The sequence below is a fragment of the Erinaceus europaeus genome, chromosome 11 (assembly GCF_950295315.1).
Source record: "Erinaceus europaeus chromosome 11, mEriEur2.1, whole genome shotgun sequence".
Taxonomy (NCBI): Eukaryota; Metazoa; Chordata; class Mammalia; order Eulipotyphla; family Erinaceidae; genus Erinaceus; species Erinaceus europaeus.
In genome coordinates this window covers 120,039,631-120,057,123 of record NC_080172.1, presented here as the reverse complement: position 1 = coordinate 120,057,123, position 17,493 = coordinate 120,039,631, and the positions used below count along the sequence as shown (strand labels likewise).

Below are 17,493 nucleotides of genomic sequence, written 5' to 3'. Positions count from 1 at the left end.
TAGAATTGCAAGAGGTCCCTTCAATGCATTTCCCTAACAGCAAGACTTGGACTCCTCCCAACAAGCCGTTGCCAGTTCAGCCTACTGCCGTTTTGTGCCACTGGGCCCGAGTGTCTCCTGTGTGCCTGGCCCTGTGCTGGGGCCTCGGGGGCCTCTACCTTCCGGGTCCTTCCAACTGGTTCTAATACACACTTGACGAGACAACAGCTTGGAGTGGGGAAGTGTGACTTGCCCAAGGTCCCTCCGTTCAAGACAGGAAAGGCCAGGTCAATGCCCCAGATCTGCTCCAAACCTGTTGGTTCCCTCTGGCCTTCAGGGTAGCAGGGGTGGCTCTGGGGCTGTCGTTTCTGAGGTAGTTTGACTTAGGGGCAGTCAGAGGGGTTTAAAAAACTTAAGGAGCTTTGGGGGTAGAGTGCACGTTACCATGCCCTCACATCAGTTCGAGCCCCCAGTCCCCACCTTTTCCGGGTGGGGGGGGGAGCTTCATAAGCAGTGAAGCAGTGCTGTAGGTGTCTCTCTCTCTCTCTGTCTCTCTTTCCTCCAGGGTTATTACTGGATCTCGGTACTGGCACTGATGACCATTTTTTTCTATTCTGTTGGATAGGACAGAGAGAAATTGAGAGAGGAGGAGGAGAGAGAGACACCTGCAGGCCTACTTCACCACTTGTGAAGCTTCCTCCCTGCAGATGGGGAGCTGGGGCTTGAACCCAGATGCTTGCATGGGTGCTTGGGCTTCGTACTGTGTGCCAACACACCCAGCACAGGTGACTCTCCTCGCAAATAAAGGGTGGAGGGGAGAATGACCCAGGAGTGGTGGACCCTTCATGCAGTGAGGCCCAGCGATAACCCCAGTGACAGCTGAAAAACACAAGGTAACAAGGGCTGGAGAAATACTGGTAGGTCAGCAGGTAGGGCAGGCACTTGGCCACTGGCATGTGGTCCCAGTTTGAACCCTGGGCCACCTGGAAGGGAGTGCCTGGGCACCGAGGGCAGATCTCATGCTCCGGTGAATCTCCTCCTCAGTCTCTGAGTGGAGAAACAACCCACAGAGGTGATATCACTCATGTGCGAAGCCCCAGCTCACCAGGAACAAAACGGCTAAAAGCGGGGCAAGTATCACGGCCGCTGGAGGTTGAGGCCTTGAGAAGTCCTGCAACTCAGCCCCTCTCACCTGACCCTCCGGTAGGCAGGCAGCACCCTCACAGAAAGGTCCCGAGTTTCCGGCGGAGCCTCAGCACCCAAGCCAGCTCTTCTGCTTTGTCACTAAGACCCGGCTGGACCTGACCTGGCACCTGCTGTAGCCTCCACCCTCCCCTCCGTGAGATTCACTCAACATCCCGTCCGTCTGTTCACTGAACCACCTCTGATAGCCTGTAGCCGGGGGCTGTTCTAGGACAACCCCAGCCCCTGCTGGGAGGCAGCTGGGGAGCTGTGTAGACAGAAGGAAGGGAAATAAACCCACAGGGCACCAGGGAGTGAGAGGACAGTACCAGCAATGCAAAGAAGGCGGGCAGAAGAGCTGGCGGCTGCCGTTTTCTTTCTTTTTTTTTAAATTTTTTAAAAATATTTTATTTTATTTATTTATTCCCTTTTGTTGCCCTTGGTGTTTTATTGTTGTAGTTATTATTGTTGTTGTCATCGTTGTTGGATAGGACAGAGAGAAATGGAGAGAGGAGGGGGAATACAGAGAGGGGGAGAGAAAGACAGACACCTGCAGACCTGCTTCACCGCCTGTGAAGCGACTCCCCTGCAGGTGGGGAGCCGGGGTTCGAACCGGGATCTTTATGCCGGTCCTTGTGCTTTGCGCCACGTGCACTTAACCCGCTGCGCTACAGCCTGACTCCCCAAGGCAGCTGCCGTTTTCTAAAGCAAAGGCACACACGTTCTCACCACAAGTGTTCGCCGGAGCCTGGCAAGACCCCCACAGCCAAGAGCGGGAGTCAGACCCAGGATGAGGAAGCCAGGCTTCAGCATCGGAGCTGCAGTCCACACTGGCTGAGCCAACCCGTATGGGGCCGAGACCCCAGCCCAGCACTACCGGCCTCCTCCTGCCCTCTCCCCAGTCTACAGGGAGCACCAGGCGTGAGAGGCGACGCTCTGTGCCCAGACCTGCAGGACACGCCACGGCTGGGGCTCGGGCCCTGCGGCACCAGTGATGGGCTCTTGGCAAGACCCACATCTGCTTCCACAGGCTGTGAGCTCCAGTCCTGGGCTTGTTAACTCCAGTCCTCCTTGCTGGTCCCTGTCCTTCAAGAGTCCTCCCTCCCAATTTTTACTATGTGTTTATCTATAGATGTATTTATTTTGGCCATTCCCACACTGGGCTGACTTTTCTAGATAACAGGAGAGAGAAAAGATGAGAGGAGATGAGAGAGAGAGACAGGAGATGAGAGAGAGGAGGTGAGAGGGAGACAAGAGGTGTGAGAGAGAGACAGGAGATGAGAGGGAGAGAGAGAGAAAGAAAGGGAGGGAGAGAGAGAGAGGAGATGAGAGAGAAAGAGGGAGAGAGAGAGAGAGGAGATGAGAGAGAAGGAGAGAGGGAGACAGAGAGAGGAGATGAGAGAGAGGAAGAGAGAGAGGGAGAGGGAGAGAAGGAAAGAGAGAGAGGAAGAGAGAGAGGGAGAGAAGGAAAGAGAGAAGGAGAGAGAGAGAGGGAGGGAGGGGGGCAAGACTATAGCACCAGAGCTTCCCCCCTGCAGTGGGGGCCAGTCTGGAAGCCAGGGTGCGTGCACAGCAAGGCAGGAAGTTACCCACAAGTGAGTTACATAGCCGTCCCAAGCTCTCACCTCCTCTCCTGAAGCCTCTGGTTCCCTTTCAGGTTCATAAGCCCCTAATTCATCCAGCCCACTCTTGTCCTGCCTCCTCAATGACCTCCCAGCTCATAATTAAACCCCATTTGCAGGAAACCTGAAGACATCTGCACACGGTCAAAGCTGGAGCATGTGTGTATGAGGCCGGGGAGGAGGGTCCTCACTGAGCTTTCCTGTCCAGGCTGTTCTGTTAGCCCAGCCCCCGTCCATCTTCCTGAACACTGGCGTGATGGAGAGACCTCTGTCGTGGAGGAAGTGGACACAGGACTCTGTCCTGACTCTGAGGCTCTGAAAGCCTGTGAAGTGGGAGAATGGCCTCCCTTGCGCAACGTGTGAAAATAAGATGCAGGTGAGCATCTGTTAAAAGACAACATCGGACAATGTGTTCACCTGGCAGTCTTGTTGAATCAAAGACGTGAAATCTGTAAATAGCTGACAGCCACCCGCGGCAGAAGGGCCGCACCCGCCTGCTCTCGTACCCTGGCGGAGGTCTTCAGTCTCTCACTTAGAGGAGAGAGGAGCAGAGGACTAAGCGCCTGGCCTGTGCAGTGGCAGAGCTGAGTGCCGAGCCCAGCTGCCTCAGCTAAGCTTTCAGTCCTGCTGCAGAGTGAGGTTTCACTGGTGGGAGCCACTGCTCACTGACACACAGCAGTTCAGTGCTGTCCAAGCGGGTGATGGCCAGCCCCTCTCCAGAACCTTCACTTTCACTCACCCCAGCCGCCTGTTCAGAGCTGACGGACTCCAGGACTCGTCAGCACAGTGTCACACTTTTCCAGAAGGAGCCACCAGTCCAGAGTAGTATGACCTTGCCAAGGTCACAGGCCACTTAGCTGGACAGTCAGGACAGGCTCCCCAGTTTCCCTGCTGTACAACCCACGTTATCCATCACATTGACTCATCAAGGAAAGCTCCTTGAAAATGCAGATTCTTTTTTCTCTAGTGAAGACAGAAGAAATACAGTCCAAGCAAAGGAAACAGCCAGCGCAAAGGCCGTGGGGCCATGAGACCCTCCCCTTTTCTTACAGGGCAGAGAGAAGCTGAGGGGAGGGGAGGTAGACAGGGAGGAAGGTAGAGAGACACCCGCAGCCCCGCTTCCCCGCTCATGAAGCTTCCCTCTGCAGGTGGGCACTGGGGGGCCTGAACCCGGGTCCCCAGCACTGTAACGCGTCTCAGCTGGGCACGCCACCACCTGGCATGAGGTCTTTTTCTAGAGGGTATGAGCTGTGTGGAGAGCACCGGTACAAAGAAGGCCACGTGATGGGACTGGCTTTTCAGGTTTTAGACGGAATCTCTCCACTCACTGGACCCTTCCGTTGTGAACAGCTTGTCTTCCTTGTGTTGTGATGAAATCTACCTGCATGTCGTAATGCTTACATTATTTCACCATAGCTAGCAACCACGACCACTGAACGCAGTGGTGCCAGTCAGCTGTTTTTCCTTGGCAGTCACTGCTGTGCTCTGGGAGCGGGCGGGCTGGGGGGCACACACTAGCCCTCAGAACCAGCCCAAGTCTCCCGGACCCTCCTCCTTGAAGCAAGAAACGCCAAAGTGCAATGTCACCAAACCAGAAAATGGTGGAGAAAACAGACTCCTGAGAGGTGGGAGGGAGCTGCTGCAGGCTGAAGCCGCGGTGGGTGTGGCCCGCTGGGTGCTCAGAGTATTGCAGGAGAGAAAACCCGCCAGGGTGCCCAGGAGAGCTGGCTCCTTGGGTAGGGCACACGCCGTGTGTGCAGCCCAGGTGTGAGCCCTGGCCCCACGTGGGAGGTGTTGTCACCAGAGGGAACTTTGGCCTTCCTTATAAGCTCTCTCTCACTCCCTCCCCGTGTCTCCTTCTCTTTCTTCCCTCTCCCTCCTTTTCTTTCTTCCTCCCTCTCTCCCTCTCTCTCTCTCTCCCTTTCTCTCTCTCTCCCTCTCTCTCTCTCCCTCTCTCTCTCTCCCTCTCTCTCTCTCTCCCTTTCTCTCTCTCTCTCTCCCTCTCTCCCTCTCTCCCTCTCTCACTCTCTCTCTCCCTCTCTCTCTCTCCCTCTCTCTCTCTCCCTCTCTCTCTCTCTCCCTTTCTCTCTCTCTCTCTCCCTCTCTCTCTCTCCCTCTCTCACTCTCTCTCTCTCTCCCTCTCTCTCTCTCTCTTGCCCTCTCCTCTCTCTCTCTCTCACTCTCTCTCCCTCTCTCTCTCGCTCTCTCTCTCTCCCCCTCTCCCTCTTCTCTGTCTCTCTCTCTCGCTCTCTGAATCAGAAAGCAGCTCAGAGTAGTGAAATCACATATGCACAGGCTGGGGAGACAACATAATACTTATGCAAACAAACCCTCAGCCTGAGGGTCTGAGGTCCCAGGTTCAATCCCCAGTACCTCCTTAAGCCAGAGATGAACAATGTTCAGGCACACGTGTGTGTGTGTGTGTGTGTGTGTGTGTGTGTGTGTGTGTGTGTGTGATTAAAATTAAGTAAATAAAATATTAAAAGAAAAAGAAATGACACATGCACAAGGCCCAAATTCTACAGAGGAGGAGGAGGAAGCAACAGCAGGGCAGGGGAGAGGAGGAGAGGGGATGGGATGGGAGGAGAGGATGAGGGTTGGGCTCTACTCTTGGCACTTTGCATCAGACCTTCCCTGACAGCCTCCATGCCGCTCCAGCCCTCAGTACACCCCAGTGCCCGTGCCCAGTGCCCACAATCCTCACTTGCATATCAGCTGCCCAGAAAGGTGGCACAAGTATCTGCTGGACCAGAATGAGGGCAGCATGATAGGCGATACGGTTGCAGGAACCAGGAGTGAACAACCTTCAAGCACCATCCCACCAACACCTCTCTCAGTTCCTCTCTGTCCCACCTAATAAAAATATAGCAAAACATGGGAGTTGGGCAGTAGTGCAGCAGGTTAAGTGCACGTGGCGCAAAGCGCAAGAACCGGCGGTGTAAGGACCCTGGTTCGAGCCCCCGGCTCCCCACCTGCAGGGGAGTTGCTGTGTCTGTCTTTCTCTCCCCCTCTCTGTCTTCCCCATCTCTCTCCATTTCCCTCTGTCCTATCCAACAACAATGACATCAACAATAACAATAACCACAACAAGGCTACAACAACAAGGGCAACAAAAGGGGGGAAAAATGGCCTCCAGGAACAGTGGATTCATAGTGCAGGCACTGAGCCCCAGCAATAATAATAATAATAATATTATTTGGGGCAAATAATAATAATAATAATAAAAAGATTCAGGCATAAGAGTTCATATGAGCATTTTTAATACTCCTAAACTAAAAAGAAGTTTACAAATTCACTAACAGATGAATGGATAAATAATGGAGGTGACTGAGACAGTGAAACTTACTCGTCAAAACAGAATAAGTTACAGACACAACAAACCTAGATGAATGTCAAAACAGTACACTCAGCAAAAGCAACTGGACAAAATGACTTGTGCTAAATTTAATTTATATGGAATTCTAGAAGAAAAACTAGTCTACAACGCAACGACTGCCACCTCAACATGCTTCACCTCAGACTGTGTCCAGAGACTTCACATGTGGAATGACAACCCTTCAGCTTCATTACTCGGGTGAGACCTTTCCTTTCATAGTATACTCTAATTCCATCTCAGGTGGTTCACTTTCTAACAAAGTCCCATAACCTAGATATACACCAGTTTCTGTGAGAGAGAGCTTATGTTCACACATATCCATAAACTACTGCAAAATATATACCTGAAAGCAGAAGTACACTAGAGTTTGCAGTTCCAGATGCCACCAGGATGCCGGCCAGGTTTCCCTGGATTGAAGACCCCACCAATGTGTCCTGGAGCTCAGCTTCCCCAGAGACCCACCCCACTAGGGAAAGAGAGAGGCAGACTGGGGGTATGGACCGACCAGTCAACGCCCATGTTCAGCAGGGAAGCAATTACAGAAGCCAGACCTTCTACTTTCTGCTCCCCATAATGACCCTGGGTCCATGCTCCCAGAGGGCTTGAGAATGGGAAAGCTATCAGGGGAGGGGGTGGGTTATGGAGATTGGGTGGTGGGAATTGTGTGGAGTTGTACCCCTCCTACCTTATGGTTTTGTTAATTAATCCTTTCTTAAATAAAATTTAAAAAAAATAAAAGAAAAATAAAAAAAAAGAAAAACTAGTCTAATTTATGGTGAAAGAAATTAGAACAGAGGGGCTGGGTGGTAGTGTACCTGGCTGAGTGCGCACATTACACTGCACAAGGATCCGGGTTCAAGCCCCTGGTCTCCACCTGCAGGGGGAAAGCTTTGCAAGTGGTGAAGCAGGGCTGCAGGTGTCTCTGTCTCTCTCCCTCCCTAACCCTTTCTCCCCTCTTGATTTCTGACTGTCTCTATCCAATAAATAAATAAAGCTCATAAAAATTAAATAAATTAGAACAGTTGCTTTGAGGAGGTGAAAGGGACTAGAATGATGCAAGGAGACTCACTAGAGTGAGAAATGTTTTTGTGATTTTGTTTGGGGATTTGATAGAAGGTAATGAGTATCTGTCGAAACTCATTGAGCTGGACATTTAAGATCTGTGAATTAGGACTGGGGAGATATAATAATGATTATGCAAAAAGCCTTTCATACCTGAGGCACCAAAGGTCCCAGGTTCAATGCCCAGCACCACCATAAGCCACAGCTGAGCAGTGCTCTGGTAATTAAATAAATAAATCTGTGAATTGAACTGTATAAAATTATACATCAACCAAAGAAGAGGGGAGATGGATACACCAGTGCCAATATCTACATCATCTGACTAGAGTCCCTAAAAAGGAAGTAAGTCAGGGGAGGAACTATTCGAAGAAGCAATAATAATAATCTTGGAGTGAACGAAGATGAAAGACTTGTATTTGAAAGGATCCAGAATATACCAAACAGGACAGATAAAATCACGGGAAAACCACACATTAAAATATAGCAAGTATCAAAAGACTGCAGAGATAATCTAAGTCTAAAGAAAAACACTGTTTAGAAAGGAGTCAATGTTAGGGAGTCAGGCGGGAGCGCAGCGGGTTAAGCGCAGGTGGCGCAAAGCGCAAGGACCGGCATAAGGATCCTGGTTCGAGCCCCTGGCTCCCCACTTGCAGGGGAGTCGCTTCACAGGCGGTGAAGCAGGTCTGCAGGTGTCTGTCTTTCTCTCCCCCTCTCTGTCTTCCCCTCCTCTCTCCATTTCTCTCTGTCCTATCCAACAACAACATCAACAATAATAACTACAACAACAACAAAAACAACAAAAGCAACAAAAAGGAAATAAATAAATATTTATAAAATAAAAAAGAAAAGAGTTAATGTCGAATCAAACTGGCCAAGGACCAAAGTAAAATAATTTAAACCAAGAATTTTATATCCAGCCAAACTTTCATTCAAATATTAAGGTAAAAAATACTTTTGAAGTGACTGCTTAAGTAATCAAAATTAATTTTGCAATTGACATTTTGAGACAGGTGAAAGTTTAGCAAATGAGCACAGTTTTAAAGATTTACTTATTTTATGAGAGAGCAGAGCTCTGCTCATCTCTGACATAAAGGGGGCACAAGGGATTGAACCTAGGACCTCAGACATACACTTCTGCTGTGCTAACGCTGTAAGCTCCCCAGCCCAGTAAAGTTTAATTTTAAGAATTCAAATAAAAGAGCAAGAGTATAAATCATCTGTAATAGCTCAGAACTAAAATTCCTAGATAAATTTCTATGCGATGTTATAGGAAGCTGCATCAGTGAAAAGTGGTGAAGGCTGAAGGGGACAGGAGAGCAAGGAGTATGGGGAAACACCGAGGAGCCTGGGAAGTGGCGCAGAAGACAGAGAGCTGGGTTCTCAAGCATGAGGCTCTGAGTGCAGCCTTGGCATCCCATGTGCCAGAGGGATGCTCTGTTTCTCTCTCTAAAGAAAGAAATCTTTCTTTTTTTTAAAAAAAATGCTAACCTTGTATTTTTAGGGAAAAACTATCATAAATCTATTTTTAAAAAACAAAGCATTACAAGAAGACCAAAAAAAAAAAAAAAAAAAACCAGGAGTCAGCGGTGGCGCAGCAGGTTAAGCACACATGGTGCAAAGTGCAAGGATCCCAGTTCGAGTCCCCGGCTCCCCACCTGCAGGGGAGTCGCTTCACAGGTCTGCTGGTGTCTGTCTTCCTCTCCCCCTCTCTGTCTTCCCCTCCTCTCTCCATTTCTCTCTGCTCTATCTAATAACAACGACATCAATAACAACAATAACTACAACAACAATAAAAAAACAAGGGCAACAAAAGGGAAAATAAATAAATATTTAAAAAATTTTTAAAAACCAACAACAAACAACAAATTGAGATAAAAATTTAGGATTGTATGAAACGAATCCAATTACAAAGCAGACTAAAGCAAGTATAAACCTACATCAAATTAATAACCAGAATATATAAAGAAATATATATATATTCACCACTGAAGAGATCCAAAAAGGCCAAGAAACACATGAAAAAATGCTCCAAGTCTTTGATTGTCAGAGAAATGCAAATAAAGACAACAACGAGATACCACTTCACTCCTGTGAGAATGTCATACATCAGAAAAGGTAACAGCAGCAAACGCTGGAGAGGTTGTGGGGTCAAAGGAACCTTCCTGCCCTGCTGGTGGGAATGTCAGTGGGTCCAACCTCTGTGGAGAACAGTCTGGAGAACTCTCAGAAGGCTAGAAATGGACCTGCCCTATGATCCTGCAAGTCCCCTCCTGGGGATAGATCCTAAGGAACCCAACACACCCATCCAAAAAGATGTGTGTGCACATATGTTCTTAGCAGCACAATCTGTAATAGCCAAAACCTGGAAGCAACACAGGTGTCCAACAGTAGATGAGTGGCTGAGCAAGTTGTGGTCTAGATACACAATGGAATACTACTCAGCTATTAAAAGTGGTGACTGGGGCCAGGTGGTGGCACACCTGGTTGAGAGACATTTTACAGTGCGAAGGACCTGGGTTTGAGCCCCTGGCCCCCACCTGCAGGAGGAAAGCTTTGCGAGTGGTGAAGCAGGACTGCAGGTGTCTCTCCAGCTCCTCCTTCCCTCTCGATTTCTGGCTGTTTCTATCCAATAAATAAAGATAATAAAAAAAAATTTTTTAAGTGGTGACTTCACCGTTTTCAGCCGATCTTAGATGGACCTTGAAAAATTCTTGTTGGGAGTCGGGCGGTAGCGCAGCGGTTAAGCGCAGGTGGCGCAAAGCACAAGGACCGGCATAAGGGTCTCAGTTCAAGCCCCTGGCTCCCCACCTGCAGGGGAGTCGCTTCACAAGCGGTGAAGCAGGTCTGCAGGTGTCTATCTTTCTCTCCCCCTCTCTGTCTCCCCCTCCTCTCTCCATTTCTCTTTGTCCTATCCAACAACGAAAGCATCAATAACAACAACAATGACTACAACAATAAAACAACAAGGGCAAAAATAAATAAATAAATATTTATTAAAAAAGAAAAGAAAAATTCTTGTTAAGTGAAATAAGTCAGAAATAGGATGAATACGGGATGATCTCACTCTCAGGCAGAAGTTGAAAAGCAAGATCAGAAGAGAAAACACAAGTAGAACCTGAACTGGAATTGGCGTATTGCACCAAAGTAAAAGACTCTAGGGTGGGTGGTGGTGGGGGAGAATACAGATCCAAGAAGGATGACAGAGGAGCTAGTGGGGGTTGTACTGTTATATGGAAAACTGAGAAATGTTATGCGTGTACAAACTATTGTATTTACTGTTGAATATAAAACATTAATTCCCCAATAAAGAAATTTAAAAAGTTGAATTGTAGAAACAAAGTACGTACACATTCTTTTCAGGAACAGTAAAACATTAAAATAATTAATCTCACATAAGGCCATGAAGTAAAAGTCACATTTCAAATAAAAAGTTTTCACATATTTCACATACTCTGATGATGGTACAATTACGTTACAAGCTTAGCTTTTTTTAAAGGTACAGAGATTTCCCCCATGCACTTAGAAATTTCAAACATCCTTAAGTAATTCATGGGTCAAAGAAAAGTCATTATAAACTGAGTGATAAAACACTATGTATCAAAAATTGTAGAATGCACAAAGAGGCAGGCTGAAAATTTGTGATTTAAGCATCCAACTTAGGGAGTTAGAAAAAAACAGAACAGAAATCCAAGGAAAGTATAAAGAACAGGATTCAACAAAATGAAAAGAAACATACAATTGCAAAAGAAAGCCGTAAGTCGGTCCTTTAAAAAACGGTAATGGCCCTGGAGGCTCGGTAGGCAAAGTGCGTACCTCAGCATATGTGAGGGCCTGGGCTGGACCCCAGGCACCACACAGAAACACCAGGAACAGCATCAAGGGGACCTTCAAAGGATAAAAACGGGCCAGAGAGGCAGCTCAGATAAGCACGAGGTCCTGCGGCAAGACTAAAACAAGTAAATAAGTACATAGATGAGGCACAATTATTGTGGGAAAGAGTAGGGATATAAAAAGAAATTGCGTGGTCTGGGAGGTGGTGCAGCGGATAAAGCGTTGGATTCTCAAGCATGAGGTCCTGAGTTCAATCCCCAGCAGCACATGTATCAGAATGATGTCTGGTTCTTTCTCTCTCTTTCTCCTTCTATCTTCCTGAAAAATAAATAAAATCTTAAAAAAGAAAATGCAGTCAGCAATCTTACGCCTATACATCTGAAAATGTAGGTGAAATGCACATTCATGGGGTCAGGTGGTAGGTGGTTCACTGCTGTGACACAGCTTGAATTCTGGGGTGTGATTAGCACACAGCTGATGTCAGGCTGAATGACTTAGGTCAACCAAGTCATTTAACTGCCAGGCTGGCAGAAGTCTGCCTCCTCCTGCCGGCGCTCGGTGCCTCAGGCTCCGCTCCCCAGGACCCACCATGCTGCCTCTCACGGGACAGACTGAGCATGTGTGGGTAGACAAGCTCAAAAGACTCTCCTCTAAGGCCTGAGTGACTGCACAGTACTCTCCACGTCCCCTGTCCTGCTGTACCTATGATACCATTCCCTACCGCTGAACACACTGTAGTAACCTTGACTGTTGAAACCCACACCAAGCGCCCCCAAAGTCTTTTTTATTTTTTAATTACAGTAGTTCACCTCCTAGAATGCATGCATCACCTGCGTAAGGACGTAGGTTCAAACCCTGGTCCCCACCTGCAAGGTGGTGTAGGGAGGACTTGTGAGCTGTGAAGTAATGCTGCAGGTGTTTCTCATTCTTCATCTCTTCCCCACCCTCAGAAAAAAAAAGTGGGTCCAAGTGGTGGCGCACCTGGCTAAGTGCACACATCACAGTGCCCAAGGACCCGGGTTCAAATCTCTGGTCCCCACCTGCAGAGAGAAAGCTTCACGAGTGGTGAAGCAGAGCTGCGGATGTCTGTCTCTTTCCCTCTCTACCTCCCCTCCCCTCTCAATTTCTCTCTGTCTCTATCCAACAATAAATATTAAAGAAAAGAAATGGAGCAGTGTAGTCACAAATCCAAGCGATAACACTAGTATAGATATTAAAAATATAAATTTAACTTAGAATTTAATAACTTGCGCAGGTGGCGCAAAGCACAAGGACCGGCATAAGGATCCCGGTTCAAACCCCGGCTCCCCACCTGCAGGGGAGTCGCTTCACAGGTGGTGAAGCAGGTCTGCAGGTGTCTGTCTTTCACTCCTCCTCTCTGTCTTCCCCTCCTCTCTCCATTTCTCTCTGTCCTATCCAACAATGACAACAACAATAATAACTACAACAATAAGAAAAACAACAAGGGCAACAAAAGGGAATAAATAAATAAAATAAATATTAAAAAAAAGAATTTAATAACTTGCATTAAAAAACTAAAATAGCAGTTAAAGTCTTTCCACAAAGTAAACAAGTCTAAGTGATTCTACAGTTAAATTCTATCAGAATCAAAGAAATATATCATTTCAATTTCATCCAAACTTTCTTAGAGGACAACAAAAGAAAATATATTACTATCCAATTTTATGAAAACGTATCAAATTTACTCAAGTTTATTAAAATTGCAATACAAAATGTCAAAAAAGTACAAAATAAAAAACTAAAATCAGAGTTCACTTTATTGAGGAAAACTGATGTAAAAATTCTAAGCAAATCATTATGAGAATAACCAAGTAGACACATAATAAACAAAGTAAGCTTGTCCTAGGAATGCAAGGATGACTTAATATTAAAAATTTACAGAAGCCACTAGTTACATTAATGAATTAAAGAAAAGCTTTATGTTCCTTTTAAAAAGTTAATACACACACATATGCTTTCAAATACCAAGCATAAGAAGAGGCAGGGAATAAACTCCAGAGTTCTAATGAGAAAGAGAGAAAAAAAATGTATAAAATACTAATCAAAGGGGCCAGTTTATAACTTAAACACAAACATACTCAGTGATTACATTTTGCAAAAACTTTAGAAAGTGGTTCAAGTGCATCATGCTACTGAGTCCTCAGTGTCTTACGAGCTAGAGATCTTTATTGTCCCCATGGACGGAGTAACTGAGACTGTCACTTGAGCAGGGTCAATCATAAGGAACTCAGGTCTGAATGACTTGAACCAGGTCCCCTCTCTGGGCCTCACTTTTCTCCTGGTGAACCAGACAAGGTATGTCACTTTCTCGACAGGACAGTCATGTGTCTTGACAGGACAGTCATGTGTCTTGACAGCCATGTGTCTTGTGTCTTGACAGTCATGTGTCTCGACAGGATATGTGTCTTGTGTCTTGACAGTCATGTGTCTTGACAGTCTCATGTGTCTTGACAGTCATGTGTCTTGACAGGACAGTCATGTGTCTTGACAGGAGTCATGTGTCTTGTGTCTTGACAGTCATGTGTCTTGACAGGACAGTCATGTGTCTTGACAGGACAGTCACGTGTCTTGTGTCTTGACAGTCATGTGTCTTGACAGTCATGTGTCTCGACAGGACAGTCATATGTCTTGACAGGACATGTGTCTTGTGTCTTGACAGTCATGTGTCTTGACAGTCATGTGTCTTGACAGTCATGTGTCTTGACAGGACAGTCATGTGTCTTGACAGGACAGTCATGTGTCTTGTGTCTTGATAGTCATGTGTCTCGACAGGACAGTCATGTGTCTTGACAGGACATGTGTCTTGTGACTTGACAGTCATGTGTCTTGACAGGACAGTCATGTGTCTTGACAGGACAGTCATGTGTCTTGTGTCTTGATAGTCATGTGTCTTGACAGGACAGTCATGTACTTCATGTGTCTTAATCCAAAAGGACTGTGTGGGCCACACCACAGCCACCACCAGAGTTCTGTGTCCTCACCCTCCCACTGCCCAGAGATAACCACCGGAGTTCTCACAAGTCTTACATAGTTTGCTTGCTTCTGTTTTCTTTCTTCCTTCCTTCCCTTTATTTTTTTTGTTTCTTCAAATTCATGTGTACCCAATCTCTAGAGTCTACATATGAGTGAAACCACCTGGTATCTGTCTTTCATCTCTTGACTTATTTTACTAAGTATTATCACCTCCAGTTCCACCATCCACTTTGTCCCTAAGGACACGTCTTCTGCCTTACACTCACTCTCGTCCTTCGGGAAGAGGGCTGGCTGGTCCAATGCCTGGGCCCTCCCGTTCCAGGTCTCTGCCTGGCTCATTTCTCATTCTGCATGGTGAAGAACACTTCCTTCAAGCTCTTCCCTGTGTATGCTGGGAAAAGCCCACCCCACACTGGTTCTCTCACAGTCCATTTAGTTATCTTCACAGCACCCATCACTGCCTGGAATGGTCTGCTTTCTCCTACCTCTGTGAGGAAGGACTGTGTGCCCACTGCCACCACCTAGAGCCACATCTGACTTCAGAAGTCAATTCGTGAACAAAGCTAGGCTGAATGAATGCCACTTCCTCCAGAAATCCCGGTGTTGGTTCTGCACAAGACCAAGCCAGGGAACTCCTCTGATGCCAGGGTTTCTGCATTTCCCTTTGCCCATACCTGAAACTGTCTGCTCCTATAACCCTCTCTGTGTATATGGTGATCCCTGAACACAAACATTTACCCTACTAAATATATATCCATATCCTAAAGGGATAAACTAAATCTGATCCATCTGTAAATTTAGCACCCTGCTCCCCACCTGCAGGGGAAGCTTCATGAGTGGTGGAGCAGGGCTGTAGGTGTCTGTCTCTCTTCCCCTCTCCCTCTCAATTTCTCTCTGTGTCTGTACACTAATAAATAAATATTTTAAGAAGTCTCAGCACGGGGGCCGGGTGGTGGTGCACCTGGTTGAGTGCACATGCTACAATGTGCAAGGACCCAGGTTCGAGCCCCTGGTCCCCACCTGCAGGAGGAAAGCTTTGAGAGTGGTGAAGCAGTGTTGTAGATGTCTCTCTGTCTCTTCCCTTCTCTGTCTCCCCATTCCTCTCGATTTCTGTCTCTATCCAATAAATAAATAAAGATAACAAAAATTTTTTTTTAAAGTTTCAGCACCTAGCTGGAAGCCTGACAAGCGTGAGCTAGGAAAGCGTTTCTGAAAAAATGCACAAATGGATACATGGTGTCCCCACTTCTGTTTACCCCTCTCTCCTCTCGGACAGGCATCAAGAAGCTGGCTCCCCAGCAAATGATGGGAAAGGTCACTCCAGCAAAATGCCCTCCCTCACGGGGAGTGCCTAATGTCTCTACCAGAGTTGCTCCAGGCAGGGAAGGGACCAGACTGAAGGCAGCATGGCCTCGTCTCAGGAATGGACCTGGGTTTAGGCCGGCAAAGCAATCCACACAGGGTCTTATTCACCACCTGTCTCCAGCCCCAGAGAGAGGCTATGTGGCTGAGCCCCGCCTGGCCGTGGGCCAGTCAGGAAGCACAGGAAGCACTCAATTATTCCGGTCGTGTCCTTACCCAAGAGGAAAGGATGTTTCCTCCAAAAGGGGAAGTGGGGCAGGCAGCCCTGCCCAGGGGTTTGGGCGTTGAGGGAGGAAGTTTCAGAGCAGAGTTCTCGCACAGCCGAAAGGGAAGCCTGAGATAGCAGTCCAGGAGGGTTACCCCAAGAACAGACCCAGTCATCAGGAGGCTGCTGAGTGCGGTGACTCAGCTAGGACGACTGCTCTGGCCGCCTCCTGACTGCCAGCCTGGAGGCGCCAGGACTTCTCTGCTGTGCCCTACCTGCCCCCACTCCTGCCCTGGAGGCGCCAGGACTGCCCTGCTGAGTGCAGTGACTCAGCTAGGAGGACTGCTCTGGCCGCCTCCTGACTGCCAGCCTGGAGGCACCAGGACAGCCCTGCTGTGCCCCACCTGCCCCCACTCCTGCCCTGGAGGCACCAGGACTGCCCTGCTGTGCCCCACCTGCCCCACCTGCCCTGGAGGCACCAGGACTGCCATGCTGTGCCCCACCTGCCCCCACTCCTGCCCTGGAGGCACCAGGACTGCCCTGCTGTGCCCCACCTGCCCTGGAGGGACCAGGACTGCTCTGCTGTGCCCCACCTGCCCCACCTGCCCTGGAGGCGCCAGGACTGCCCTGCTGTGCCCCACCTGCCCCCACTCCTGCCTTGGAGGCACCAGGACTGCCCTGCTGTGCCCCACCAGCCCTGGAGGCGCCAGGACTGCTCTGCTGTGCCCCACCTGCCCCCACCTGCCCCACCTGCCCTGCAGGCACCAGGACTGCCCTGCTGTGCCCCACCTGCCCCCACCTGCCCCGGAGGCACCAGGACTGCCCTGCTGTGCCCCACCTGCCCCCACCTGCCCCGGAGGCACCAGGACTGCCCTGCTGTGCCCCACCTGCCCCACCTGCCCCGGAGGCACCAGGACTGCCCTGCTGTGCCCCACCTGCCCACACCTGCCCTGGAGGCACCAGGACTGCCATGCTGTGTCCCACCTGCCCCACAGGCACCAGGACTGCCTTGCTGTGCCCCACCTGCTCCACCTGCCCTGGAGGCGCCAGGACTGCCCTGCTGTGCCCCACCTGCCCTGGAGGCACCAGGACTGTCCTGCTGTGCCCCACCTGCCCCACCTGCCCTGCAGGCACCAGGACTGCCCTGCTGTGCCCCACCTTCCCTGCTGTGCCCCACCTGTCCCCACTCCTGCCCTGGAGGCACAAGGACTGCCCTGCTGTGCCCCACCTGCCCTGGAGGCACCAGGACTATCCTGCTGTGCCCCACCTGCCCTGGAGGCACCAGGACTGCCCTGCTGTGCCCCACCTGCCCTGGAGGCACCAGGACTGCCCTGCTGTGCCCCACCTGCCCCACCTGTCCTGGAGGCACCAGGACTGCCCTGCTGCGCCCCACCTGCCCCACCTGCCCTGGAGGCACCAGGACTGCCCTGCTGTGCCCCACCTGTCCCCACTCCTGCCCTGGAGGCACCAGGACTGCCCTGCTGGGCCCCACCTGCCCTGCAGGCACCAGGATTGCCCTGCTGTGCCCCACCTGCCCCCACCTGCCCTGGAGGTGCCAGGACTGCCCTGCTGTGCCCCACCTGCCCCCACTCCTGCCCTGGAGACACCAGGACTGCCCTGCTGTGCCCCACCTGTCCCACCTGCCCTGGAGGTGCCAGGACTGCCCTGCTGTGCCCCAGCTGCCCCACCTGCCCTGGAGGCACCAGGACTGCCCTGCTGTGCCCCACCTGCCTCACTCCTGTCCCTGCCTTTCCAAGAGCTGAACACAGGGAACTGATCAAGTCTGCACTCCTCAGCTGAGGGGAGCAAGGTGTGTTGCACAGTCCTGTCCTGTTATTTCCTCAGTTCGCCTCTGGAAGAATCATCGAGTGGCAGAGTTC

General features: G+C 49.5%; 1 protein-coding gene across 3 annotated transcripts in view; it reads right to left on the bottom strand.

The window, feature by feature from the left end:
- The window catches only part of ALPL (alkaline phosphatase, biomineralization associated), a 73,998-nt gene that overhangs the window by 43,990 nt on the left and 12,515 nt on the right, over positions 1-17,493 (bottom strand). The window contains exon 1 of one of the 3 annotated variants that reach the window (XM_060202343.1): positions 1,172-1,188. The exons of the other annotated variants lie outside the window; for them this stretch is intronic. The gene's annotated coding sequence lies outside the window, so the exon portion shown is untranslated. Of the gene's footprint in view, positions 1-1,171; positions 1,189-17,493 lie in introns of those variants that run through there. 3 annotated transcript variants of the gene reach the window in all.